General features: G+C 46.7%; 1 protein-coding gene across 5 annotated transcripts in view; it reads right to left on the reverse strand.

Annotated features, from left to right (window-relative positions):
- HSPA12B (heat shock protein family A (Hsp70) member 12B) overlaps positions 1 to 14,164 on the reverse strand; it is a 113,875-nt gene that overhangs the window by 72,448 nt on the left and 27,263 nt on the right. Inside the window, exon 1 of one of the 5 annotated variants that reach the window (XM_085848011.1) lies at positions 10,112 to 10,216. The exons of 3 other annotated variants lie outside the window; for them this stretch is intronic. The gene's annotated coding sequence lies outside the window, so the exon portion shown is untranslated. Of the gene's footprint in view, positions 1 to 9,884; positions 10,050 to 10,111; positions 10,217 to 14,164 lie in introns of those variants that run through there. One more of the 5 variants, XM_085848013.1, reaches the window with a different exon arrangement.

A 14,164-nucleotide genomic window follows, 5' to 3' on the forward strand; every position in this document is an offset into this window, starting at 1 on the left:
AGAAAAGCACCAGCACGGCAGGTTAAGGTCTGGTGGTGAATCCAACCCAGACTATAGACGGCTCAAAGTACGTCGGACGCTACATAACGAGATCTCACGTGTACAACTACATTATTCTTATTTCTCAATTACGCAATTATACGCATACATTTTTTTTTAGTACATGTAGTTCAATGGTAAATAACTAGATATGAAATGAAAACTGCAGCAGGTTGGCCTCATGACACTGTGGTTCCTTCATGGTGGGTTCAAAGCTGAACGACTGAAAGCAGCCACTAGACCAGAGGATGTCGTGTGGCGTTTAAGTTACATTTCCATTTGGAACACCGAGCCATGATCGAGCACGAGCGGTCGTACGAGCGAATACAAGTGATCCTACCTCCTGGCACATCCACAGTGTTGCTCTCATCATGAAACCAACGTTAGATCACACTGTAGAAGACGAGCTGTGGAACAAATGTAGATCCAGGGAACAGCAAATACGTCACGTCATGTGTCATACCCCGTACAGGTAATGACCTCAATACTGATGTAAACAGGAGCAATCATGGGTGATGAAGGTTGTGTTCAAGTTATATCGAAATTGGGTGTGTAGTTTATGAGAAGAAAGCAAATATCTCTTTGTGGGGGCAACCCCCCATGCACTCCCACCATAGACCTCCTCATCCCCCGATTTTATTTAATGTCATGAACAAACTTTGTTAGGTCACTGGGATGAAGGTTGTGGTTAAGTTTCATCAGAATTGCATGTACACTCTCTGAGAAGAAAGAAAATACATATTTTTGGGGGCAACCCCCAAAAGACCCCCTGATGAACGTTGTGGTAAAGTTTAATCGAGATCGTATGTGTAGTTTCAGAGAAGTTGAAAGTATTTGTAGACTGACGGCGGGATGGACGAAGCACCATCCTCGAAGCTCCCCGGAACTACGTTCCAGGTGAGCGAACAAGCAAGGTTCAAATAGACACTCACCTACAGGCACCAGCATGATCAGTATCAAGTGGTGAACCCCAATTAACCATTACTACAGCAAGGTCCTCAAGGGATGACTTCATCGTTCAAATTTAACATTATTTATGAGAAGGTTCAGAAAATTCTTTCAAACAGCCTCTCAGGGATCCTGGTCTCAAACAAAACCAAAGTTCCAATGATAAGAGAGAACCTTTCAAAACAACAACCCTCCCCTGTTGACCTTCCTCTCCCTGAAGGAATAGGGATCATGGAACATGTTCAGGAGAGGAAATCCTTTGACATTGTGTACTATTTACTATTCACCATTCGCATGATGTTTTGGAAACACTTGGCACTTTCTATTTGAAAACAAATTATTTATTCAGTGCCATGATGATTGTTGTCCTGGATGGAGTATTGGTTTTATTTTTTTGGTGTATAATACCAAATACCACCCGTCGCTTTGCTGACAGGAATACTAACAGGGGGAAGCGGGAGAGAAAGAGAGGAGAGAGGGAGAGAGAAGGGGAAAGAGAGAGTAGAGTAGAGAGGGGGGAGGGAGAAGGGGAAAAGAGAGGGAAGGGGAGAGAAAGAGGAGGGAGGAGGGAGTGAGAGGGGAGAGGGAGGGGAATTGAGAGAGGGGAAGAGAGAGGAGGGAGGGGAGAGAAGATTTTGGAGCAAGGAGGGGGGGGGCGAGTATTTGGGGATCGAGGAGGGGAGGAGGAAGGGATGGCAATGTAAGGGGAAGGAAAGGCAGCGTGAGGTGAGGGGGAGGGGAAGGCAACCTCCTGGGGCAAAAAGTGCTCTCAATCATTGATTCCAAAAGCAAACTTGTTGCTGTTGCAGAATTTGGTTTCTTTCAATCTGCATTCTCAACCATCACTAATAGGTTCTGGTTCTCGTAGGTTCTGGTTCTCGTTGTCTCCGTCTCCGTCTCCGTCTCTGTCTCTGTCTCTCTGTTTTCAAAAGTTGAAGAATATCAGACGTATTACAGTGATGAGCAATGTCTATTGAACAAAATGAGCATGCAAACTTTCAGTCTGTCTCCTTTAAGCTTCCCAAAATAGTTCCAAACTGCACTTCTGCACCTTTAGAGCGACGTGTTCAGTCGATGTATTGCCTCCCATCCGTCAGCAAAGCAAGCAGCATGCTTTATTGGGCAACTCTAAATGCCTTGCCATTCATTTAAAATGAACACTCTCCAAGGGTGTGTTCCTTTAAAATTAACACATTACCGGACCATATGCAACTGGAACGTACTCAACAGGGATGGAAAAAACAATTTCCACGAAAAAATGCTTCTTTTTTATGAAGTAGAAATTACTCGGAATCAATGTCGATTCCAGGATTCCTTTCGATTCCATCGTGGGAATCGACCCACCCATCACTATTAAGCACTCAAGCAAGCACTCCAACGAAATGGCTGGCTTGGGCATTCTAAACATTGTCTGGAGATGTCCGGAGTATAAAACAATGTGCGAATTAGACAAACGAACACTTTTTTCAGCAGTCTGAACCGCTTCCAAGGTTAATTCCACTGTTTAAATTGTGAAATTCGGCTCAGCTTAAGGCCTTGTCACACCTTGACGATTTAGCCAGCGTATGCCGACGTATGAAAAATTTGTCTAAAACGCTGACACACGTCGAATACGTATGGGTAAGTTTTGTAGACGTTAAGAGCACGCTGGCATACGTCGTAGTATGCTGGTATACGTTGTAGTACGCCGAGCTGTTAGAAAAATTTTCCATGCTTGAAATTTTTCGAAGTATGCCAGCGTATGACTCCAACGTTCCGCATAACGCTGGCCATAAGTTGTAGGCACGTTATGCGATCGTTGACACACATCGACACACGTTACTTGTAAGTTACTCATAGGTCAAAACACGTCGAGGTAATGTTTAGCGTACCCGAAACTTATTTCCAACCGATGAGTAACGTGTTGGAGGCACGTTATGCGATAGTTGACACACGTCGACACACGTTACTTGTAAGTTACTCATAAGTCGAAACACGTCGATGTAATGTTTAACGTCAGTGTTCCAGACTCCTTGGTTTTTTTTTGGGGGGGGGGGGGTTCCTTCGGTATGACGGTGATGTTGACACTTCGATTTCTAGTGCGGTTATAATATAATATTATTAATAGGCTGCCGCTCAACGATTTAAATCATAACCGCACTAGAAATCGAAGTGTCAACATCACCGTCATACTGAAGGAAAAAAAAAATAATAATAATAATAATAATAAAAACAGGGAGTCTGGAACACTGACGCTAACCATTACCTCGACGTGTTTTGACTTATGAGTAACTTACAAGTAACATGTGTCGACGTGTGTCAATGATCGCGTAACGTGCCTACAACTTATGGCCAGCGTATGCGGAACGTGTGTCATATGCCGAGTACGTCAAAAAATTTTCAACATGCTGAAAATTTGTCAACGTACTTGGCGAACTACGACGTATGCCAGCATGCTTCAGCGTGCTCTTAACATATACAAAACTTACACTTAACTTATTCGACGTGTGCCAGCGTATTCGGAAATTTTTCATACGTCGGCATACGCTGGCTAAAACGTCAAGGTGTGACAGCGGCTTGACACTTCGATGTCTAGTGCGGTTATGATTTGAATCGTCGCGCCACAGCCTATTAATAGGCTACGCCACGTGATCGTCGGCGATACGCTGCCGCGCTATGCATAAGTTAGACTATCGTTGGGCATAGGTTGCGAACGCCGACAACACACTCAGCATTCGTTGATATAAGTTATATATATATGTTATCGAAACGTTCTGTGTACGTTACTAATACGTTATGCGTACGTCCAACTCGTTATGAATACGTCCAAAACTGGAAAAAAAAAACAATCAATAGTTCAGCGTACGCCAGCGTTTTACATACAATTTGATAACTTGCCATATGCTGGCGAAAACGTCAAGGTGTGACAGGTCCCTTAAGAGATTCCAGAGCTTATCGCATGCAGAGAAATTAAATAAAGGCAAAAAACACAAGCGTCTCCGGTTGTTTCGAAGCATTTTGATGTATCCAGCAATTCGTAGGAATGATGGTGAGGCTTTCGATGATATGAGTGAGGAAAGAGAAAAAAAATTTTTACTGCTTTATCGAAAAGAAACTTTTGCGGCCTGTTCCTAAACATATCGCGTACTTTTGATACAGTCCAGCACCGCACCCTGCTCACCAAACTCTCTACCTATGGTATCCAAGGCAATCTCCACTCATGGCTCATAGACGTCCTCTCCTGTCACAGTCAACGTGTGGCCCTAAATGGGATTCTCTCATCAACTCTTCCTGTCCAGCCAGGAGTTCCTCAAGACAGTGTTGTGGGCCCTGTGCTTTTTCTCATTTTAATCAATGATCATTCTGACTCTGAAAAATCCTCTTTATCTCTTTGCTGATGACTCTACCTTCTGCCATTCCATCTATCATCCTTCATATCACCAAGCATCAGTCTCTTCATGCTCTGCAGATCTGGATAAAATCACAAGTTGGTCCAACACGTGGAACATATCTTTCAATCCTGACAAATCTCACACTCTCACGATGTCTCTCTGAAAGGTCATCTCAGGTCAGGTATGCGCCAGAGCAGCACATCGCTGCATCCACTTTCTGCCGGTACTCCATCTGGCCATCCCACAGGCAGATGCCTGGCCCATCCCCATCTTCTTGAGATGTTGATCAATCTGCTGCCACCACGAGGCACGTGGACGGCATGTTGGCCTCCTCCACTCACGAGGCTCCCTCACTAAGAGAATCTTTTGAACAGGATCAGCATCAGGAAAATGAGCCACATGCCCATACAGCCGCAGATGATGCTCACGGAAGATGCAGGTCAGAAATCTCATTTGAGTCTCTCTCAGCAACCACTCGTTGGACACAAAGTCTTTAAAAAACACAAAGATAAATTCAGCATGGATGCCACAAATCCCTGGAGCTTCATCCCATTTCAACAATTTCACCGCAGCCTGTGTTTCCACAAACAAAGGTGGATCACAGTTGATTGAAGGGTCAGCAATAGGGATAGTAACACCCCTGACATCCAAATCAACAGCTGGTGGATCAGCCTGGTACAACCGCTCAAAGTAACCGGCCCAACGGACCTTCACTTTGGACTTCTCTGTCAAGAGCCCTCAACCCTCTGCTCGAATAGCAGTGCACCGAGGAATGGGCTTGGAGGAACGCAATGCGCAAATTCCCCTGCAAGCAGGACGAGAATCACTTGACCATAGCGGATGCTCTACCCCCTCACAGATTCCTCACACATCGAACTCCTTGTCCACCCTCAGTGCATGTACAGTTTTATGCCTCATCTCCCTGAACAGCTCAGCTCTGCCATTAACCCTGCTCAGCAACTGGTCGATGGTATCCATTGTCCCTTCAGAGACAAAATTCTTCTTCGCCTGATGGTGAGTTCCAAGAAATCCACCGGCAAAATCAAGGATGTTGGTCTGGAAGGCACTCCCACAACTCTTCAGGATTCAAAAATACACAGACCCCCCAAATCCCCACTCAGCCTATTCGCAAACTCCTCAGCTAACCTCTCATCCTTGAGTTTGCCAGCATCTAGCCGAGCCTGGGATGGTACCATTCTGCTGGATTTAAGCTGCAACTTCAGAGTTTCTACCACATGCTTGTGGTCAGTATTGAGGAACTGAGCACTCCGGGAGACCCTGCAGCTCTGGGTCATCGTCCAGTGATCATCAATGAGCACATGGTCAATCTCCTTTTCCACACCGCCAACGTTGGAATAACAAGTCCATCGATAAACCTGTGGGTGTTGAAACCATGAATCAGCCACCCTCAGTCCATGACTTCTTGCAAAGCCAAGGAACTTAGTGCTATTCTGGTGCACAGTTCCAAACCCATTGGGACGAACACACGTCTCATAACCATCCCTATTAGTTCCAATCGATGCATTGAAATCCCGCAGGACTAGAAGAGTATCTCTCCTGGGGCGCTGGTCAACCACAGACTCGAGCGTGGCATAGAATGAGTCCTTCACGGTGACGACCTCAGTCGAATCATTCACCTCAGTCGGAGCTTATACAGAGACGAGGGAAACAACACCCAATGAGTGACCAATCCTGAGGCTCATAAGGCACTCGTTGACTGGTGTTACCTCAATTATCATTGGAGTCACCTTATTGGACACAGCTACAGCAACTCCTTGTACAAGGTAACCATCAGCGCGACCAGACCAATGGTAGGTGGAACCAGGTCAGGTCAGGTATGGGAGCATGCGATGGAGCAGCGCATTGCTACATCCACTTTCCGCTGATACTCCAGGGGCCTCTGTCTGGCCATCCCCCAGGCAGATGCTTGGCCCATCCCCATCTCCTTGAGATGCTGATCAACCTGGTGCAAACACGAGGCATGTGGTCGGCCCATTGGCCTCCTCCACTCACAAGACTTCCTCGCCACATGTCCATAAAACCACAGCTGATGCTCACTGACTATGCAGGTAACAAATCTAATTTGAGTCTCTCTCAGCAACTGCTCACTCGACACAAAGTCCAACCAGCGATAGCAAAGGATTCTCTGAAGAGACCTGGTACCAAAAGGAATTAAGTCTCTACCTCAGATCACTGGTCAGAGTCCTAGTCTCACATCCAGAGAGCAAGACTGGAAGCACCAAGGACCTGAAGACTCAGACTTTCATCCTCCCGCACAGGTACCAACAGCACCACACCCCATGATCCAGTGAATCCATGACTCCCCAGGCCCGACCCAGACATCTATTGACTTCTGACTCACAGCCAGCAGAAACATGAATATCACTGCCAAGGGAAGTGAATCTCTCCACAACCTCAACATCCTCACCACAAACAGACACCAACAGGACAACAGCATCCAAGATGTCATTGAAAGCAAGGATCTAAGTTTTGACCCAGGAAACACGTAATCCCAGCAGCTCTGACTCCTCATTCAGCACCTCGAGGGCCCCCAAAAGGATATCTAGAGTCTCCGAAAGATGACCGCATCATCTGCGAAATCAAGGTCAGAGATCTTGACATTCCCAAAGGATGCACCGCAGCTTGATCTCTCCAACATCCTCCCAAGAATCCAGTCCGTACAAGTGCTGAAAAGTGTGGAGGCCAGTACACCCCCTGATGAACTCCTATAACAAGTGGAAATAAGTCAGAGATGGTACCACCACATCTCACAGCACTCTCAGTACCAGAGTATAGTTCAGACATCAGTTCCATCAATTTTGTTGGCACACCACGAAGACCAAGAATCCTCCAGAGGGCATCCCGTTTCACTGAATCAAACACTTTGCAGAGATCAACATAGGCTGCAAGCAGCCCCTGCCAAAACTCTCATCTGCGTTTGTTGAGGACCTGAAGAGCAAGGATATGGTCAATTGTTAACCTCTTTGGTGTAAAGTCTGACTGCTCTGGATGCTGGTGCTCAAGCACTTGGTGGCGAACCCTATCTATAATTATCGGAGCAAAGACCTTGTCAGGCACTGAGAGCAGCGTCACCCCTATGTAGTTGTTGCAGTCTTGGTGAACACCATTCCCTTTCCAGAGAGGGACAACAAGGCCCCTCTTTCAGTCAGTTGGGATGATGCCTGTGTTCCAGGCAGAGCAGAGAATTGCATGCAATGACATGAGTGTAGCATTTCCACCAGCCTTGAGAGCATGGATGCCACAGATCCCTGGAGCTTTCCGCCATTTCAACCGGTTCACTGCAGACTGCATTTCCACATATGAAGGTAGGCCACAGTTGATTGGAGGGTCAGAAACAGGGATTGTAACACCCCTGACGTCCAACTTGACAGCTGGTGGATCAGGCTGGTACAACCGCTCAAGGTAATCGGCCCAGTGGGCCTTCACTTCGGACTCCTCTGTCAAGAGCCAACCAACCTCTGCTCGAACTGCAGTACACCGAGGGACAGTTTTGGATGAACTCAATGCGTGAATTCCCCTGTAAGCAGGACAAGAATAATTTGACCACAAGTGATGCTCTACCCCCTCACAGATTACTAGCACATAGGCCTCCTTGTCCTCCCTTAGTGCACGTGCAGTTTTATGCCTCAACTCCCTGAACAGCTCAGCTCTGCGATTCAGCCTGGCCCTGCGACTCTGGGCAATGGTATCCAGTGTCCCTTGAGAGACAAAGTTCTTCTTCGCCATCCATTGAGTTCCAAGACATCTACCGGCAATATCTCGGACGGTGATCTTGAAGGCACTCCACACCTCTTCAGGATCTCCCAAAGCACCCGGATCCCCCAATCTCCACACAGCCTATTCGCAATCTCCTCAGCTACCCTCTCATCCTTGAGCTTGCCAACATCCAGCCTAGTCTGGGATGGTACCATTCTCCTGGATTTAAGGTGCAACTTAAGGGTTGCTACAACAAGCCGGTGGTCAGTATTGAGGAACTGAGCACTCTGGTTGACCCTACAGTTCTGGATCATCCTCCAGCGACCATGAACGAGCACATGGTCAATCTCCTTTGCCACACCGCCAGCCTTGGGATACCAAGTCCAGCGATCAGCTTGTGGGTGCTGAAACCATGAACCGGCCACCCTGAGTCCATGACTTATTGCAAAGTCAAGGAACTTTGTGCTATTCTTCACATTTCCAGACCCATGGGGACCAACACACATCTCATAACCATCCCAATCAGTTTCAGTGGATGCATTGAAATCCCCTAAGATGAGAAAAGTATTTCGCCTGGGGCACTGATCAACCACAGACTGGAGCGTGGCATCGAATGTGTCCTTCATGGTGAGTTCACTCACCTCAGTCGGAGCATATACAGAGACCAGGAAAATGATAACCAAGGAGGGATGAATCCTGAGTCTCATAATACGCTCGTTGACCGGTGTTATCTCAATTATCATTGGAGTCAGCTCATTGGACACAGTTACAGCAACTCCTTGGGCATGGAAACCATTAGAGCGACCAGACCAATAGTCGGTGTAACCACCCACCATGATCTCGCCGCAATCTGGTCTCCGAATTCCAGAGAGTGCTAGAATAGCGATTTTCAAATGCTTGAGCTAAGATGAAAACAGAGACAGGTGATCATCCTCTCTTAGGAATTGGATATGCCAGGCACCCACCCGAAGGGAACGCCTCAGTTTAACCCAAGAAGACCGCCGTCTGGTGGATGACACCTCAGCACCACTCTGGGACACACAACCACAATCTGACTCCGGAAGGTTCTCCCGTGGTTTTCCTCTGATCATCAAAGAGTGGAGGTCTCAAAGGCTTTTCTCCAATTCCATCATACTGTGAGCTGCCCTGTGGAGGGCAGCTGCACAGAAGGTACTCCACTGGAGTGGGTTTTAAGATTAATTTGCATTTTGCCGAGTGAAGAGTTTTACGGTGGCCAGAATGCAAGTCCTGCCACCAACCTCCTTAAAACAAGTTACTCAACTGCAGGAGGACATCCGCAGACATAGTTTGGCACTATATATGGATGGCCATTGGCTCACAAGGAGCTCCTTCACCCTCTGAAAGCACTGTCTGGAAAACTCACCCATCTACTTTATCAACAATCCTCTTGAAGAAGCAACCTTGTGGGTCTCTCTATCTGCCATTATCTTTCCTGGGAAAGCCACATTTCCAACATGGCCTCCAAAGACAGTCGCTGACTGGGCATCCTCCATCATTCAAAGTCCTTCCTTGGCCCACCTGAGCTCCTGGTAACATACAAAGCTTTCATCTGCAACCTGATGCTTTCATCATCTGCAAGCTTTCATCTGAACCCCTTCCGGTTCCGGTTTTGAGCAGCGAGAGGTCTCCTTTGGGGCTCCCTGCTGACTTCTCAAAGCTAAGTTTCCGGTTGTTATTTGTCCCGTTTTAACTGTTTAATTTTCTCACCTACATGTTACTGTGTGTTGCGAGTTCGGTTTTGTTTCAAAAATCGTGCTATTTTGTGAGTATTTTTGTCGACGTTCTTACCTGTGCTTGAGGCCTAGGCATAGGCTTGAGGCCTACCGGTTCCACTCGGTGTTCGATCGTTTTTTTTTTGTTGTTTGTTTTTTCTCCCCATTACCTTCATTTTCTATCCTCCCCATTACCTTCAATTTTGATCCTCCCCACTTTCCAAACATCCCCCATTCTCCCAACTCATCTCTTTCTTATCTCAAAAAAAAAAAAAAAAAAAAAACCTACAACAACACGCTCACCTTCTCCCAATTCTGCTTCTTCTTCTTCCTCTTAACTTCCTCCTCGTCTTCTTCCTCGATTTTTTTTTTTTACACTTCCATGACCTAATCTGTTGAACTCTCTCATATATTAATATTAACAACAAAAAAAATATATATTTATATATATATATATATATATATATGTATATATATATATATATATATATATATATATATATATATACACCCAACAACAACAACAACACGGTCACCTTCTCCCCTTCTCCTGATTCTGCTTCTTCTTCTTCTTCCTCTTAACTTCCTCCTCGTCTTCTTCCTCGATTTTTATTTATTTATTTATTTATTTATTTTTTTTTTTTTTTTTTATTTTTTTTTATTTTTTTTATTTATTTTTTTTTTTTTTTTTATACACTTCCATGACCTAATCTGTTGAACTCTCTCATACATTATTTTTAACAACAAAAACGATCTTATAATGCTTCATCTTCCTCTCTCACACATGTGGTACTCTTTACTGTTTCACAATGCACTACTCTTCTGCTATTTTAACAGACTGCTCTCATTTCGAGCTCCTCTTCATTCCTTGCCTAAAAAATCCAACTATTACAGCGCTTCTTCTCTCCATGCTCTGAATTCGCCTTCATTGCACCCTTCAAGAATTGTGTTAAATCGCATCTCTGACCTAAAACTTTTAAAAACCACAGTTTGCCATGGATGCTCGCTTTCCATCAACCATTCTTTTTTTCCAAATTCAGTGCCAACTCACCCCCTCACCCCTCACTCTCACTCTCAAAGCAACGATCCCACTCTTCTTCCTCCAAGCCTCCCTCTCACCTCTCTCAAAAATCCCCCCTCACCTTTCTCCCACCTTTCATCCCCCTCACTCTTCCTTCTCAAAGTTGCCCCCCTCTCACCCCCCACCCTGCCTCCCTCCCCTGCCCTCTCACCTCCACCTCTTCACTCCACCTCCTCAAATCCTCACCTGCCTTCTTCCTTGTCTCTTGCCCCCCCTCTCCCCCAGCTCCCCAGAGCCTTTTCTCCTCATTCGGCCCCCTCCCCTCGCTGTTCTGCAATACCCCACACTCCTTCAGCAACCCTCCTTACCTGCCCCCTCGTCCCTTGTCCTACCCTCCCCTCCCCCTCCACCTCCTGCACCCAAAGCCTCCTCCCCTTCCTCTTCATTAAAAGTGTGGACCTCAAATATCCGGGGCCTTCGCTCAAACCTTTCAGATCTTTCCATACAGGTTGCCACTGACAAACCAGACATTATCTGCCTAACAGAAACTTTCCTCTCCCAAGACGTGTCTGACTCCCAAGTATCTCTCCCTGGCTACTCCCTCTTACGGTATGACAGACCTGAGCCTCGTCCTGGTGGAGGTGTTGCTCTCTTCATCAAAGACTCTATTCCTCACTCTCCATGCACTGCTCTCACTCCCCACACCCCCAGGAATACCTCTGGCTTCGGCTTCCCCTCCACTCCCACCTCATGTTTATATGTGTACTGTACCGTCCACCGAACAGTGATGACTCCATCTACATCTCACTATCCGAAAACATGGACCATCTTCTATCTTCTCATCCAAACTCTCTCTTCCTCTTATGTGGTGACTTCAATTGTCATCACGCCAGTTGGCTAGGTGTGGGTACCTCTCTCACCTGCCATGGCACCTCAGCAAAAGCTTTCTGCGACTCATTGGGACTGACTCAATCGGTCAACTTCCCGACCCGGATCTCAACCAATGGTACTCATCTCTTCTGGATCTGATTTTGACAAATTTCCCTGACAATATCTGCTGCTCTTCCTTCGCTCCAATTGGTTCTTCTGACCACGTCCTTGTTAAAGTGGACATCTCTCTGGCTGTTATCAGAGAACCACCTCACCGCCGCCGAGTCTGGCATTTCACTCAAGCCGACTGGCAGGGTCTCCGAGCAGCCATCAAACTTACAGACTGGTCTCCTATCACTACTTTCTCAAACATCAACTCATCCTGGGAATTCTTTCAAAGAAACTTGCTCTCCCTCATGCACAGATTTATCCCCTCTCGTGTTCAGTTGTCTTACCCTTCCTCCCGCCCTTGGTTTACTGAAGCTTGTGGCGAGGCAGTTGTCCTGAAACAACTTGCCTTTGCCTCATGGAAAGCAAACCCAACTGAGGGCAATCTCAGTTCTTTCCACAAAGCTCGGAACAAGTGTGTATCTACCCTCAGGAGAGCCAGAAAACAACATCTTTCTCATCTCAAGTCTGAACTCTCATACCTCTCTCCCTCCTCAAAATCCTGGTGGCGTTTAATCAAATCTGTTTCTGGTGTATGTTCCCCCTCCATCCCTCCCTTACCTCAAATGGCCGCACTGCTGATTCCACACGTGATAAAGCTGAATGTCTAAACTCGGTGTTTGCAGCTAAATCTTGTGTCCTAAACCCATCACTATCTCTACCCACTTTACCCAGTCGCACCCAACTGTCCCTGGACTCTGTATCCTTTTCTCCTGACAAGGTGGAAAGCTTGCTTTCAAACCTTGAATCAGATTCTGCAACCGGTCCAGACGGCATCAGCCCACGTGTCCTCAAAGCCTGCTCTTCTGCTCTTGCTCACCCTCTCTCTGTTCTATTCACCCTCTCATTTGCCCAGGGTCATCTGCCATCTGCTTGGAAATCTGCTAACATCACTGCCCTGCATAAAAAAGGTGCAAAAACAGATCCCTATAACTACAGACCAATCAGCCTTCTCCCAATCATCAGCAAGGTGATGGAATCCATCATCGCCTCAGATATGAAATCCTTCCTCTTCTCCAATGGCTTGATTTCCAATCATCAATTTGGTTTCAGACCAGGTCACTCAACCCTGGATATGCTGCTTCTGCTCTCCCATCAATGGATGGAGGTCCTCAATGCCAGACAGGAAATCCGAGCCGTATCCCTGGACATATCACGTGCTTTTGACACAGTCTGGCACCCTGCACTACTCACCAAACTCTCTTCCCATGGTATTCAAGGCCATCTCCACTCATGGCTCGCAGACTTCCTCTCCTGTCGCAGTCAACGTGTGGCCCTAAATGGAGTTCTTTCATCCCCTCTTCCTGTGCAGGCTGGAGTTCCTCAAGGTAGCGTTCTGGGCCCTGTTCTTTTTCTGGTTTTCATCAATGATCTCTCGGACTCTCTGGAAAATCCTCTATTTCTCTTTGCCGACGACTCCACCCTCTGCCGTACCATCTGTCATCCCTCAGACCGGCAAGCAGCAGCTTCTTCACTCACTGCAGATCTGGATAAAATCACAAACTGGTCCAACACGTGGAACATGTCTTTCAATCCAGACAAATCTCACACTCTCACTATGTCTCTTCGAAAGGACCGTTTACAAAACCCCCCCATCCACTTTCTCAACAATCCTCTGGAAGAAGTCTTTTCTTTCAAGCTTCTAGGTCTCACTATCTGCCATGACCTTTCCTGGGAAAGTCACATTTCCAACCTCGCCTCAAAAGCCAGTCGCCGACTGGGAATCCTCCGTCGTGCTTCGTCCTTCCTCGGCCCTCTTGAGCTCCTGACCACTTACAAAGCTTTTGTCCGTAGCCTGATGGAGTACTGCTCTCCCCTCTGGGCTGGTGCTCCTGCCTCCCACCTTTCTCGGCGTTTCTCCCACCTTTCTGATGGAGTACTGTTCTCTATTTTGGGCTGGTGCTCCTGTCCGTACAGGTGTGACAGAGTACACCGCCGATGCTCTGATCAAAATGAAGCCACGGAAAATCTTTGAACCACTGTTGTTGAAACTTCAACTTTCGGTTTGGCAGTATTTGGACTGGGATACAACTGACATCATGAGGTTGAAAAGGATGATCTGGGAAATTAGGCCGAGTACTCGCACATGCACCCTTTTCTGCTATCTTCTCCTTTGAATCGTCCACCTCTTTTTGGGAACTTTATTGCTCCAGGAGAGTGGTCGGGTATGCGCTACTTGATGCTGTCGCGAAAAACTTTCTGATATCCATATCCTCTATGAAACGAGAAGGGAATTACATTTCATTTGAATAAATTTTGACATGTGAATCATAAGGGTTATTTTGCGTAACAGGGCA

Source organism: Eptatretus burgeri, chromosome 12 (genome assembly GCF_056783735.1).
Source record: "Eptatretus burgeri isolate ZD-2024b chromosome 12, Ebu_testis_v1, whole genome shotgun sequence".
NCBI classification, from domain to species: Eukaryota; Metazoa; Chordata; class Myxini; order Myxiniformes; family Myxinidae; genus Eptatretus; species Eptatretus burgeri.